This window comes from Limulus polyphemus, unplaced genomic scaffold (assembly GCF_000517525.1).
Source record: "Limulus polyphemus unplaced genomic scaffold, Limulus_polyphemus-2.1.2 Scaffold415, whole genome shotgun sequence".
Taxonomy (NCBI): Eukaryota; Metazoa; Arthropoda; class Merostomata; order Xiphosura; family Limulidae; genus Limulus; species Limulus polyphemus.
Window position 1 is genome coordinate 50579 of NW_013666025.1, and position 14166 is coordinate 64744.

A 14166-nucleotide genomic window follows, 5' to 3' on the forward strand; every position below is an offset into this window, starting at 1 on the left:
AAAAACAAAAAAAAATGTGAAATTAAAGTCAGCAAAAGTCACAAAAATTACTCTTAGGAGGCAAACCTGGCTTTATATATAAAAATAATATCACCAAAGTCAGATTTTCGCGTGCCTCCACATTGCATGTGTGACTTTCATCCACTGTGATTAGAGTGTAATGGTATGGTTGACAATGCCTGGCAATTATTTGATTACTAACAGAAAATATAACTGTCTATCTCAAAATGTCACAAACTACCGTTTTATTAAGAAAATGTGGTTAACTTGCAACTAGCAGTTTCAAGTTTCGTATCTTCCTGTGGGAAGAGGGCCATTGCTTCTTCTTTCCCCCACGGTTAGCTTCCTTGTGATTCAGTCATTTATACTGCTCAAACTTCTTTACGGCCTAATAAATTATGATAATAGGTTGGTAAACTGTTCTTTATTTACCACTAGTGCAAACAATTTTTTAAACAGTGTCTGAAACTTTATTCTATGGAAATAAGTCTCAATTATATTTTACTTTGAAATATATGAAAATGTATTATTTGTTACTTTCACGCGGTTTTGTTTCCTCAGTTGAGTCTTGTATTGAAGTTAGAATGCATTAGTTTGTTTTTCTATAATACAGTAGAGGGCGCTTTAAAGAGGCATTGCTGCTTCCCTTCTCTGGGTAGGTATTACTGTTAACTTGTAAAGTAGGGTGCTTTGTTTTTCATTATATAACAGGATTGAGAACGTAAAGTAGTGCTCGAATTCATCCACACTGTAGTTTTAAAGTTTGCTTTTAATTTACTGAACCCACTAAAGATTTATCTGGTATTTTATTCTTTCATGTCGTACAGAGAAAACTAAGGTAAAAAAAGGTAAGCTTTAAGAGTTTATTTAGTGTGTAGTTTCACTATAAATTTGTTAAGAAATAAAAAGTGTTTTCGTTAGAATTGGGACAGTTATGTGAGTGCTATATATCACTCACGCATTGTTAGTATATGGAAAATTTATGATCTTGCAAGTTGCATTTAAATTACAGCATACAAAGAAAGAAAACCTTGAACTATGTTTTAGCTATGTACGTATGATTATAGGTCGTAACACTAACAGTGTAACTAATTATTATGTTAGTGTTACTGTTACCCTAGCCTTAGGCCGAATGATCGGACTATTTGCGTGGTTATTGGAGATAAGTTTTCAACATTTTATTTGTGAAAATGCTTCACGTTTATTTTTGTTTTGCCATTAGGGAATAATGTGATTTGTTTTTCATTCAACGGGTTGCGACAAATTAAAATACAATAAACCGAACTGCTGAAGCTAAGATTTTAACAGTCACAAGTAGTACTAGTAACAAAAACCATGTTAAGTCTACACCTATAAGGTAATACAAGCTGTATTGTATGACGTTACTCAAGGTCATCACTCTAGTCTAACCGAACCTCTTGTCGCATTAAAGGTGAAAAAACGTTCTCTGTCTGAGGGACTTTCTTGATTTCCCACATTTCACCTTAGAATTTCACGAAAAACAATAATTGGTGCTTCCAATAGATTATTGAAAAGCAGTGATACTGATAAGCATTTTATGTAATAGTTACACCAATGTACATTTCTTGTAAGTTGTAAAAATCAATATATAAAATTAAAATGCAAATTTAGTGGCAGAATTTTAATTTGCGTGATAATTGGGGTAACAAAATGCATTTAGTCTAATTTCTTTTTAACTTTGGTTTTTATTAAGCACTCAGAAACATTTAAAAACAAATCAAACATGACAATATTAATAAATGTGTAATTAACTGACACCGTGTATTTTGATCGAAAATTGGGTAGTTTGTTATATCTATTTCTTACCTATAAAACTTTCCCTTCCCGTTATATTTAATTATTTGCATACTCAATTTTTTTCTTTCATATTACGCCTTTGGGAGTAATTGGTAAGATTGGATATCCATTAAGTTTACGGTTAATTTTGTGAATACGATTGCTTTTGCAAATGTTCTCCTTTACTTTTGTGAGAAAGTTTAGAGTTGATTCCAAATGGCTATAGGTGGGCGTCGTACGGGGAATGCCGCAGGAGTACGTTACTTAAAATACATTAACAGTTTCTATTTTAACTCTTGTAAGAAAATGAAGTTTATTGCAAGAACGTAGTAATGGGCAAGAAAATAACTTAAACTTGACATCGTCCTGGATTATTATCATAATTTGTATTCAAACATTTATTCATCCTGATAACTAGCTTAATTTTGTATATATTTCTAATAAATTGCCTTACTATCAAGAAAGTATCACAAATTGTTCTTTTATGATAGTATTATTTAGGTTTGGAATGAGCACTATCTTTGTTTACGTCTTTTTACTGTGGTTTGTGGAATAAATAATGGATGATGAATATATGTATAATTAGTTCTTAAAACTGCTTTAGAGACTTGTAAAAAAAAAAAAAAAAAAATCCAGGTTTTGCCCAAGGGCCCAGTCTTTCAGACTTCCAGATCAGAAACCTCAAAGTAGAGCTCGATGTTTCCCAGGTTTTGGAATGTCTTTCTTCTGTATTGTCCCCCCAGTGGATCAGCGTTTTAGGGAGTTGTAGGACTAACTTGAACTTAATGTCACATTACATTATCAAAAACCCGCAGATATCCCTGGCTAACAAACAAATTACAACATCAAAAGTACAGCTCACAAGAATATTATAGATGGTAGTTTAATGAAATAAGTACACCTCGAACAAATGAGACATTCCACATGATCTATTGGGTGTGCTATCCCTGGAGTCTCACTTTGGTATAGGAGCAGAAGTTTAAACTTGCATAAAGCAGTATATAAGGTCCGTATTTTTTCAGCTCGCATTTTATTTCACTTTCATTTGTAGTATTTTCCATTAAAAGTAATTGGCTGTCCATAACAATCTTATACACTGTTTATTTGAAACGGGTAGCATCGTGTCTTGGATGTCTGCGGATCCGATTTTGCTCGAGAAAGCAATCCTCAACTAATCTTATTTTGGAATTCAATTTCGTAAAAAACAAAACACGAACATATTTACGTTTAAATTATTTTATTATTTCTATTATTTAACCCTCATCAGAATTCAATTTTGTTTTTTTGTTGGATTACGTTTTGTTAATGAACGTTATAAAAGTAACAAACTGCATTACAGGATTATAATTTAATTACCAAATTTGATTTTTAAAACGCCATAGTAAAACTTTGGACAGCGTGAATATTTTATTAAAATTACATTAAATAAAAGTGCGGCATTTATTAACACTTAAAGTAAAATATGATTTTTTTTTTGTCGTCAATAGCTATCTCGAAAGTTAATTATGCATTCAGAGGCTATACTTTCTAAATATACAACGTTGTTAATAAGTAGATTTTTACTGCGTTCATTTACATATTACTCAAATACTTTTTGAAGATGCGAACCTTATTAGTTCACTTCAGATAAAAAATAAAATAATTAAAATATCAGACATTTATTTGCAAAACAATTTATAAATCGAAAACAACAGCTTAATAGAAATTACGGTTTCCTCGCCGAAATATTGGAAAACCAATAGGCCTGAAAATTGTTATAAAAATAAGTTAACTGTTTGTTTATTTTCTTCACATTCCTCTTAATTTATCCATTGTGACTCGAAATCGGCGGTGTATGTGTCTAAAAATAGCATTTCAGATCTGTCCCTTGTGCTCCACAAGTTCCTGTCTAATGAGCTTTTGGTTCACTTCGAGAACTCTTCATTTGGGCTGGGTAATGAGAAACATAAGATTCTATGAAACACTATTTAAATATGAACTATAATAATACTTTAAAGTTATGGTTTCAATGCCGAAAATCGGCGAAATATTGGAAAAAGTTAAAAAAAAGTTAACTGCAAATTACTTTTTAATACATTTAAATACACAGTTAAATCTGTCTTCTACATGAACTGATTCTTTTTGTAGTGTCACGTCACACTGTGGGACAGCGGTAAATCAAGTATTTACAACGCTAAAATCCGTGGTTCGATTCATGTAGTGGATACAGCAGATAATCCAATGTGGCTTTATTCTGAAGGAAAGAACCTGTAGTGTCACTTCGCTACAATAGTGACTGGTATGCCCCGATGTGACAATGGCTCTGGGTGACTAACCGATCGGTATTATACTGTGTCCAGCATCTGAGTTAGTAAATCTCCACGGTTCTTGCGATAAAAGTCACTTTTCCAGCTACACAGATTATTTTTCTAAAACCTATTCTGTTATGTTTTATGATTTACATTTCGTGGGAAGTCATTCGTACACGTGGAATTGTTTTTAAATAAAGATCACACGAGAGTCTCGGGTCTTATCTCGCGGTTCACATCGGTACCCTTTCATTTGTTGTTTATGTAGCGGGTAATGAAGCGGAAATTGCATCCGGGAACCAGTTTATCCTATATAGATAATACCCACAACATGTAATTCACCAAACTCACTCACTGTATAATTTTTTACTACTACTTTTATTTTCCCTCTAAATTAGATGCGAATTTCTGAACTCTCCAGAGCTTGCGGGCTTTTATATAACTAAGTGCCCCCCCCCCTCGTTGCTCAGCGGCTTATAACGCCGAAAACCAGGTTTCGATATACATGGTGGGCAGAGCAGAGATAGCCCATTGTGTAGCTTTCTACTTAACAACAAAGAAACTAGATGGTGACATTTCGCATAACCTCTATTCCAGAACACCAGTAACTTTCAATCGATAAGAAATCCAATAACATACTCTAAAACTCCGTAAAAACCAAGATCACGTCTATTATCCAAACTAGCGACATGTGATAAAATTAACCAGATTAATATTTCCACTTATAAACAACACTAAATTATTAATAATAATCTTCATTAGGCATTCTATTGCATAACACTAATATAACTAATTTGTTAATCAAAATGATAATACTAAGTTCATAATTATTCACTGTTATATATTTGGCAGATTTTGAGAAAAGAAAACAATAAAAATTCAAATACTGTTCAACAATATACACACAAATATTTATGTCCACTACCACATTGAAGTTTATTTCTTTCCTAACATAAAAAAAGAATATATTCCAGCGAAACTACCAATCCAAAATTGTCTAACTAGCATTGAGGTTGCTTTAATTATAAATATACAATTAATGCATGTTATCACTATTGAGCACTAGGCCTAAATAGAGATATCCTTCAATTCACATAGGGCCCTTTCAGCTGTGGGGGCGCTAAAATGTGCCGGTCAATCCTACTATGATGACTAGCTGCCTTCCCTCTAATTTTACACTGGTAAATTAGGGACGGCTAGCGCAGATAGCCCTCGTGTAGCTTTGCGCGAAATTCAAAACAAACAATACGTTTTTTTTCTTCTTATACAGGTTATTTCATTTCTTGTATCTTTATCTCTCAAATATACTGTTTTCGTATTATAAATCTTTTTGCTCGTTTTTTGTTTTTTTCGTACTGTATAAGAGAGGTTGTTTTTGTTAAAGTAATTGTTTTAGAAAGTCTATACTTTCCAAAAGAAGTCTGGGTTAGCGGTTAAAGTTAATACCACATATCCATGCCTTTCATTACTAAAATGAATGAAGACAGGTTATAATATTGTAAGAAATGACACTACATGGTATATTTTTTTTAACCTGTGAAAGCACTTAGAATTTCTATAGTTATATTTCTTAATTTAACTATATAGAAAACCATACCTGTTAGTCTACTTTTTCGTTGTCTTGACGATAACTCGTAACGTTCTTCTTTTGTGGATTATTATCAATATTAGGATTATCACCAGTTCTGTACGTAGAGCATTAGGTTTCTACTTTTATTAAATTACATTTCCCTGGTTCAGTCCCAGAAGTCACACCGAGAGCAACTCTTCTTTAATTGGTGATTTCTTTTTTAAAGTATCCTCAAACAGTTAAACATTTCTACCAATAGACTAGTTTCTCACTATAGTATCTTTATAGCCTGTCACGCTTAACGATCACTGTCACAATACATTTACTTTTTAGAAAATAATACATGACAACATTGATTCTTTTTATTACTGCACGTTCTAGTATAGTTTGATTTTTAAAAACACGTATTTTCTTTTCTTTGGGTTGCATAGTCACAATGTCTCTTCTCTGGAACCAGATTCGTCAGCATTGTTATAATGCCTTATTTTCATCTTGTCATGGATGACTTCAGCTTCGTATGATCATAAACAACATTAGTAGTATTAATAAATTCAATATGTGGACTACTTTGAATTCATACCATAGGTGTTCAGGATGCGAGCTCACATGATTTTTTACTTGTTCTCAAGTGGAAACGCCCAGATTTTATGAGAATAAAAAAAGTGATTAAAATTGTATTATTACAGCTTTAACTCTACTAGATATATGTATTGTCTTTGAAAGTCCGTAAAATACATGACAACAATATTAATTACTGTTCTTTTCTTTACTTTTGGCAAACATGAAATAAATGGAGACACAAGTAATTTGACATGCACTGTCAGGACAAAAATAACAAAAGGTTTTCTTACTAGTGTAGTAGGCTAGTATGGTGAGTATTTCAATTTTTAATCTATTGTAACCAGATAGTTTGAGAAATAAATCAATTTATATACTAGGTATTTATTATTAAAATGCTGACAGACAGTCTGACTAAACAGCATTGCACATATTTTATAATGACTTTTAAGTATAGTTTTCAGTTGGCACATTCTGAAATATTTCAATTTAGTAAGCCACTTCTCAGCCAAAATTAACGATAGTTTCACTACTCATGGGGTGATTCAGTCACTGTCACTGCATGCCCATCCACATGCCAAATAGGCAGGACCAAAATCTAACCAATGCTGTACTGCAGGTAAAGCATTGAATTCTTTCAGAGGAGTACTATTCATATTAATTTCCACGATGGTATTTAATCTGGCCTGATATAGTTTACGTTTTGAGTCTTAATGTTCATCGTTGAAAATTCCCTCTCAACACCATCTGTGCTGACTGAAATGGCCATCATTATCTTAACAACATACAAAATGTTGACAAATTGACCAGGTTTTCCTCTCAATAAGTCATCATACACTTGGAGATGAGATGAATTTCTGATTTTGACACATGCAGCTTGAAGAGCAACCGTTCCTCAAAGGTAGCTTCCCTCTGTTCCTCCTCAAAAAACGTAGTAAAGTGACCCAGGATCCTTTCAAACTCCACATTCCCATAAGACCATAGTTCACTAATTTTTGAATTTCATGTGGCTAGGTGTTGAAATTGAACACTTCAACAAAATTACTGAATGGTAGACTCTGTAGTTTCCCAAATCTCGCATCAATATAAACCATAGCTCCATCAATCATTTCAGTATACAGGGGTTTACAGCCCCTTTCATAAATTCTTCTTCGAGTTTTAAGTCATTTTAACTCGCCATTCTTGTATTTCTTCAAGAAAGTCTTCGGACTTGGACCTAGTGTGGATTTGAGGCTTACCAACTTAAGTAAAGAAGTTGTCAATCTTGGGATCACTTCAGTGATGAGAGTGTCTTCCGCTTGAAATGCTCGTGACATGGCACTCAGAGCAGCACTATTATCATTCACAAAGTATAAAACTTTGTTTGAACATATTACAAGATTCTCCTGACTTTGGTATCTTTTCGACTACCAGTACCAGCAGTATCCTCCAAGTGAACAACAGTTGCTTTGAAATTCTGAGAAAGGGCTCTTAAAGCGAGATTCTGACTAGCAAGTCATCTGATTTGTTCTATGCTTCCATAGTGTGCCAACTTATATCTAAAACTGCAGCAATATTATGCAGTTTTCTTTTATGATTTGGTGAGTACTAGTAGAACTTGAATACAAATTTGAGGGTGTCATCAAATCACTCGAGGTAAGGTGTATCATTTTTTACATCTAAAATAACGAGCTCTATATTGTGATTTATGCATGGCAAGTGTGTGTGGGACACCAATGTGTTCTAAGACCTACACTCCTGGCTTGTGGCCCTTGTTAATATTTGCCCCATCAAGATTCAAGCCAATCTAATTTTGAGACATAATGGCGGGACTTATTTCAATGGAAGAATAAGTAGTTTTATGCCTATATATACTTCTTGTCTAGTAGACGAATCAACAGCAATGACCTGTATCAATTTAGTGACTGGTGTAGCATTATGCTCAAAACGAACATAACTGCTTCTTGCTCAGTTATTGCAGCATCTGTGGAACCATAAGCAAGTACAGATAAATATTTAAGAGCAGCAACCTGTTCCATGGTTTCCAACTTAACAGCTGCTATGGATATCGCGAAATCTTTGCAACCATGGTCATTGAGGTAATTTTTGTCCAAATTTACACTGTTTATATTTCACAGTTCACAAAGGGTCTCAAATTTCGAGAATGCCATGTACATTTGTACGATATAATATGCAGTGTTGAACAAATATGTAATTTTTAATACTGTCTGCATTCGTGTCTCAGTACTTTTGCCATAGGAGTCGACTTGGATGCAGCTATTGCTTTTGATTGATGCATTACATTTTAGTTGTGATCTACTTTTCTGATGGAATTTTAATGTATATTTTCGAAACCTTGCTGGCTATCACTAGTTTCTTTGAAGAACTGGCTTTCTGTATAAGCAAGTTTTGGAAATGTTTGACAGTATTTACTTTTCCAAGGTTCTTTGAATGGCTTTTTCCTTTTGTTGTCATCATACGTTTTGTGTTGTGTTTATGTACCAGCATTAGATGTAGCAGTAGTTAAAGAGGTTAAAGTTTTCGGTGTCATGATTGCTGTTGGCATGACTGGGATAGTCTAATCTTGTTTCAGCTTCCTCTATCTGTGATAAATATACAGTAATACTTGCTTCTGTCTAATCGCCTTTATCTTCCGATTGTATATTACTGTTTGCTGTTTTGGTACCACTTTTGTTTTGATGGTTTTTGGATGCATATTGCGTAATATCAGTACGCCGTCGTCTGCTGAGCCTCGCTTTCGCTAATTCTCGAACGCGCACGGTAAAAAACGCTAATTAATTATAAAACTTTTACTATAACTAATCAAAATTATGCTTGTTTGTAAGGATGTTTCAACTTTTCATAGACTCGAACATTCAGTAATCTTTACTCTTATTATCGGTATTAAGTGCCAAAAATTTAAATTCCAAGAACCTTGAATTAGACGAAACAAATAATTAACCTTCGAATTATAAATTTTAGATTAAAAAATGATACTTATTAACGATTACGAAACTAAGCCTATAGTATACGTGATCACGTGCTTTACTAATATGACGTAGTCATACATCACGGTTTGTTTATAACTAAAAGTGAATACTTCAAATCTTGTAATAATACAATAAGCAAGATATATGAGTATGAAAATAAGAAGTAGGAAATCAAAATTAACCCTAGGACTTTAGTAAAAGAAAGTTTATTCAATGCAATTAATCAATCAGTAGTAAATGAAACATTTTCTATTTTTCCCAAATTACCGCTAACGACAGCAGCGAATTTTATTATGCGACATCAGTTTGTTTTTGAATACTTATATGATTATTGGACGATCTATTCAAAACATTACGCATCTGTTATAATAGAAAATCTAACGTGTAAAGCTTTGCAATTTTTTACTAGACCAGGCGAACTTGTACGTTTGATAATATAGTCGTCCTCCAGTAAAACCTGCTTGATCCGGACGTGCGGATGGACGCTTTTTCGAACTCTAATGTTGTCAAATAACACCTTCAATTGCTGATCATACATGAGAAATACTGATAAGTAACTTTTGGTTTTGTAGCTTAGAAAAAGTGATAATTTGGTACTACATATTTCGTCTCACTCGTTCACCCCCACCCCCGTAGCTCAGCGTTAAGTTTGAAGGCCTAAAACGCTAAAATTTGGGTTTCGATACTTGTGGTGTAAATAGCACAGATAGCCTATTGTGTAATTTTATTATTAAAAAACTATCTTGTTCATTTTCTGTATTTTATCTATTACTCTTACCCATGACCTTCAGTCACAGTTCTAAAAATATTTTCCATTTTTTTCTTATGTTTTTTTTTGCCATTTTTCTCCCATTGGCCCTAAATTATTACTTCACATTTTCTTCCACTTTTTTGTCACTTCTTTTTTGCGCACTTCACTCTTTTACGTTGTTAAATCTCGTTCCTCCGAGTACTTGGACACCTTGGAATTAAGAGAGAGCAACACAAAGAAAACATTCTGCTGGGTGAATGAATATTATTCGTTTGAAAAAGATTTGTAGTTATTAAGAAGAATCAATGTAGATAGACAACAAAATAACTATAAAGTTAGATCATCACTTACTTGGTGATGTCTTAAGATAATCACCACAATCAGATTATCGAAACAGTCGCTTCTTAGTACACAGCGTAGAAAGGCATATACTACAGAACATCACGAACATGGTTAATGAGCTTGTATGTCGTGCAATATTATCAATGATGGAACTTTGTAGATATCAGAAATTAAAAAAGTCGGGTAGTTTTGTTGAATCCGCCAGCTATGTATCGGAAAGTGCTCTAGCTCTCTCTAAGTAGGGGTGGCACTGACGCCCGTATATACAATAGCAATACAAAAGTCGTATGGATTTTCTTCTCTACAGGTCATCAGCAGCTAGATATCAAGAGTTACCTGGCATTTCTTATTTTATCTCATCTTTCTTCAACAGGCCTAGTTCTAGCAGTAACTATAATTATATCATTATTTGATAGAGCAAAACAGTTTTCATAATCTTTGACTACCTATTTTATTATTATTATTATTCTATGCAAAAGTTATAAAGCTTTAGGGTACACTATAACCTAGTAACCCACGTACGCCATCTTATAAAAATAAATAAATAAAGTAAGCAAACAAGTATTAAGAAGAAGAAAAAAAAACATCGCTAAATAAAAATTATGTAGGGCTAGCTACTGAACTTGATAAAAGGACCAAACAAGATAAGGATGAAAGTGGACATATCACCTGATCCGGCCAAAACGTCCCGACTTCATGGAGAATAAAATCTCTATATTACTGGCTTCCTCACCGGCAAAACAAATAGAACCAAAATTTCCAAACGTAAAATGTTACTCTATTGTAAAATAATCATAATATTCTAAAGTTAACTAAAGGAAAGATATAATGACGAAAGCTGAGATTCTATTCAAGCACATGTCAAGCGGCTGAATGGATTTGGACGAAAGCTGGTATATATTTGGACTATACCCAACATAAGAGTGGTTAGTTTATGGAGAATCAAAGTCCCAAAACGTCATACAAAAAGAAATCCCTATCAATTAACATGGGGACCAATTTTTTACACTATCTTTGCTCTTTAACTCAGTCAAAAATGATCTGATTTTGATGAAATTTGGTGGACATATGTAAAATGTTATTCCTCAATCAACAGATGAAAATCGGATGACCTTACAAGTTTCCACAGTGAGATGATGGCAGATCGTCCAAGAATTCAACGTAGCTTCGTAAAATGGGCATAATTTACATATTGTACAACTTAATTTTTTATCATCCACTACAATCTGACTTCTTCCAAAGTTTAAGATATCATAGTTATTATTTGAAAACATTAATAACATGATACATTTAACTATTACTTTTATTTTTCACAGCTTTTATTTCTTGGAAGAACGTCGGGCTTAAAATTATGAAAAAATATCGTATTGGCAATTATCCAATAATCGCTTTTACCGGATACACGTACCAGTTCTAGTTGTGATCGCACGTGGTTGAAACAAGTTTATTATTCAGTGCAGTATGTGGACGTCTAGTCAACTCAACCTACAAGTTCTTGTTCTGCACAGCTGTTCCGTGATCATTCCTGCCCTACATTTTGTTCGCGTTTATTACAAAACCGACACTGTGCTCTAATATTGTAAAATTCTACCTGTGTCACGTATCAGGAAACTGGTCATTTTTAAACTTTAGTTATTAGTGTTAAAGAAAGGTAAATTTGTATTTATTTTTTGTTTATAGTGAAGTGTTTTTTTTCCTTCTTAAAACAAGGTCGAAGGAAGTTGTATACCCTGGAGTTTTAACAATAATAAACACTGAATATTAACATGATACTGATAAATAAGCTATCTTTTGCCTGGACTATGATTTCTTTTTTCTATAATATCATCTTTTAATAGGGTCAAGTGATATTTGGCATTTATGTATTTATCGCAATTACTTTCTTTCTCGATAGGTAGTTAGTTGACTGATAACAAGTTTAGGGCTACGAAATATTCTGATGTTGATGATCTTGGCAGTTGTTTTACGTAAACGTGGGTGTTTCGGGATTCTCGTCCTCTTCCACCCTCTGTGGAGTGGTTGAGAATTCCGGTTTTGACTGTGACTGGCCCTTCTTAGTGACTCTGCAGCGAAGGGGTTAAAATTTACAGCTACAGACGTTTTCTTGTTTCAGAATATCGCGCAAAGTTATACAAGGATAATTGGGCATAGCCATCCCTAATTTTGAACTGATTGACTAAAGAGCAGGCAGCTAATGAACAGCACTTTTGTACTACCAACACGTGAGCTACTCTAGTCTTCACGGTTATTATGCACCTACGGCATCAAAGTGCGGATAGCATTTTTAAGGTGTTGGTTCACAAACCATGAATCTTCGGATTCACAGTTCGAGCATACTAACCACTAGACAAGTTGATTAGCAAAATATGTCGCCCATACAGGGCTTTTTTTATTTTTGACGTTTTATTGTTAGGCTAAAAAAAAACTGTTTCCGGTAACAGTTATGGAACAATGTAGGGTCGGTAGGTAGGGATTTACATTTGTTACTTTGAAACACTAAAACCAAACCATTAGTTCTCATTTTGAGATGCTTTGTATTTGCCGTGGAATATGGGATTGCTACATTATAGTTTGTATCTTTATTGGAAATGAAAGATATAGCGATAATAGTATTTATTTTTCTGTATATAGACCTTAAGATATGATGGCCTTCTATTTCGTGCCGCTTGGCCTTTTCTTTTATCCAAGACTGTGCAAGAGACAGACAGGTTGCACGCTTTTTTCCCGGAGTAGTTGAATTTCTTGGCAGACTTCGACAAAGGTGCTTCTGTTTATTGAAGGTGAGAATTGTACGTTTTGGCTTAAAGTATTTGCATTTTCCTCTGTCTCTCTGCACCGAACAACAACCTTTGACATTTTTGTTTCATTGTTGTACTATCTGGCTCTGGAAGCGTATCGCCAACTAAGCTATGTGTGGTTGAGGGGGAATCCCAACTTTATGCATATTAAATACAAAACGGGATCCAGTGGTTTTCAACAGCCACAGAATACTTTCTTTAGAGGGCCAAATTTATTTCATCAGTACAGCATCTACAGTCAATATTATGTAATGTGCACCACGTGGATGTAAACATCTCGTTCAATATCACCTGATTCTGCGAACGATAAAAGTGTATTGAGATCGGTAGCTTTTTTAATTTCTTCACGATTTCACTTGACAGCTTGGCTCATTTACTCGTGTTTTCTATCATTTTTAGTATTTCTCCCACTTCACAGACGTTTATTAGAAAAACCAATAAGCTTTTGAGTTGCGTTAAAAAATCTGGTTGGTCAGGTTATCGGACATGCATATATATAACGTTTTTCCTTTTTTGTCTTGGAGTTGAGGTTGATTTGTTCCTGTGTAAGATATGAGACACCTTTAACACAAGTTATCGAATTTGTCAGCTGGATTCAGTAATGCGAATTTGAATGAAGTTAAAGGTCGAATAAAACGACCTTAAATGAAAAGGTGATACTGAGAACTGGAGGTAGTATACACTTATATATTAAAAATTAAAACAATTGTATAGTCTGTGGGACTTGGTGGGAAAATAAGACTTGGGGCACTTGAACAGAATCAAGTATTGAGGAGCTTGGTACCAATTTACACGCAGCAGAATACATTTTGGGAAGGATTCGGAATTTTCATCTTGAACAACACTGCGCATGGGCTAAACGGTCAGGTCTGAGACCCAAGGATTCACAAATGGAACTTTTATCAATGGCACATCTGCATGTCTGTCTCTCTGTGTGCCCCCAATGTTACAGCGGTATGTCTGCGGTCTTACAACGCTAGAAACCGGGTTTCGATACCCGTGTTGGGCAGAGTACTGATAGCCCTTTGTGTAGCTTTGTGCTTAACTACAAACATATACACACACACACACGCGCGCGCACGCACGCATATAT

General features: G+C 34.1%; 1 protein-coding gene across 2 annotated transcripts in view; it reads left to right on the forward strand.

The window, feature by feature from the left end:
• Positions 1-720: 720 nt before the first annotated feature.
• LOC106458089 (dnaJ homolog subfamily B member 6-like) overlaps positions 721-14166 on the forward strand; it is a 62094-nt gene continuing 48648 nt past the window's right edge. For both annotated transcript variants that reach the window (XM_022384211.1, XM_022384216.1), the window contains exon 1: positions 721-848. The gene's annotated coding sequence lies outside the window, so the exon portion shown is untranslated. The remainder of the gene's footprint in view (positions 849-14166) is intronic.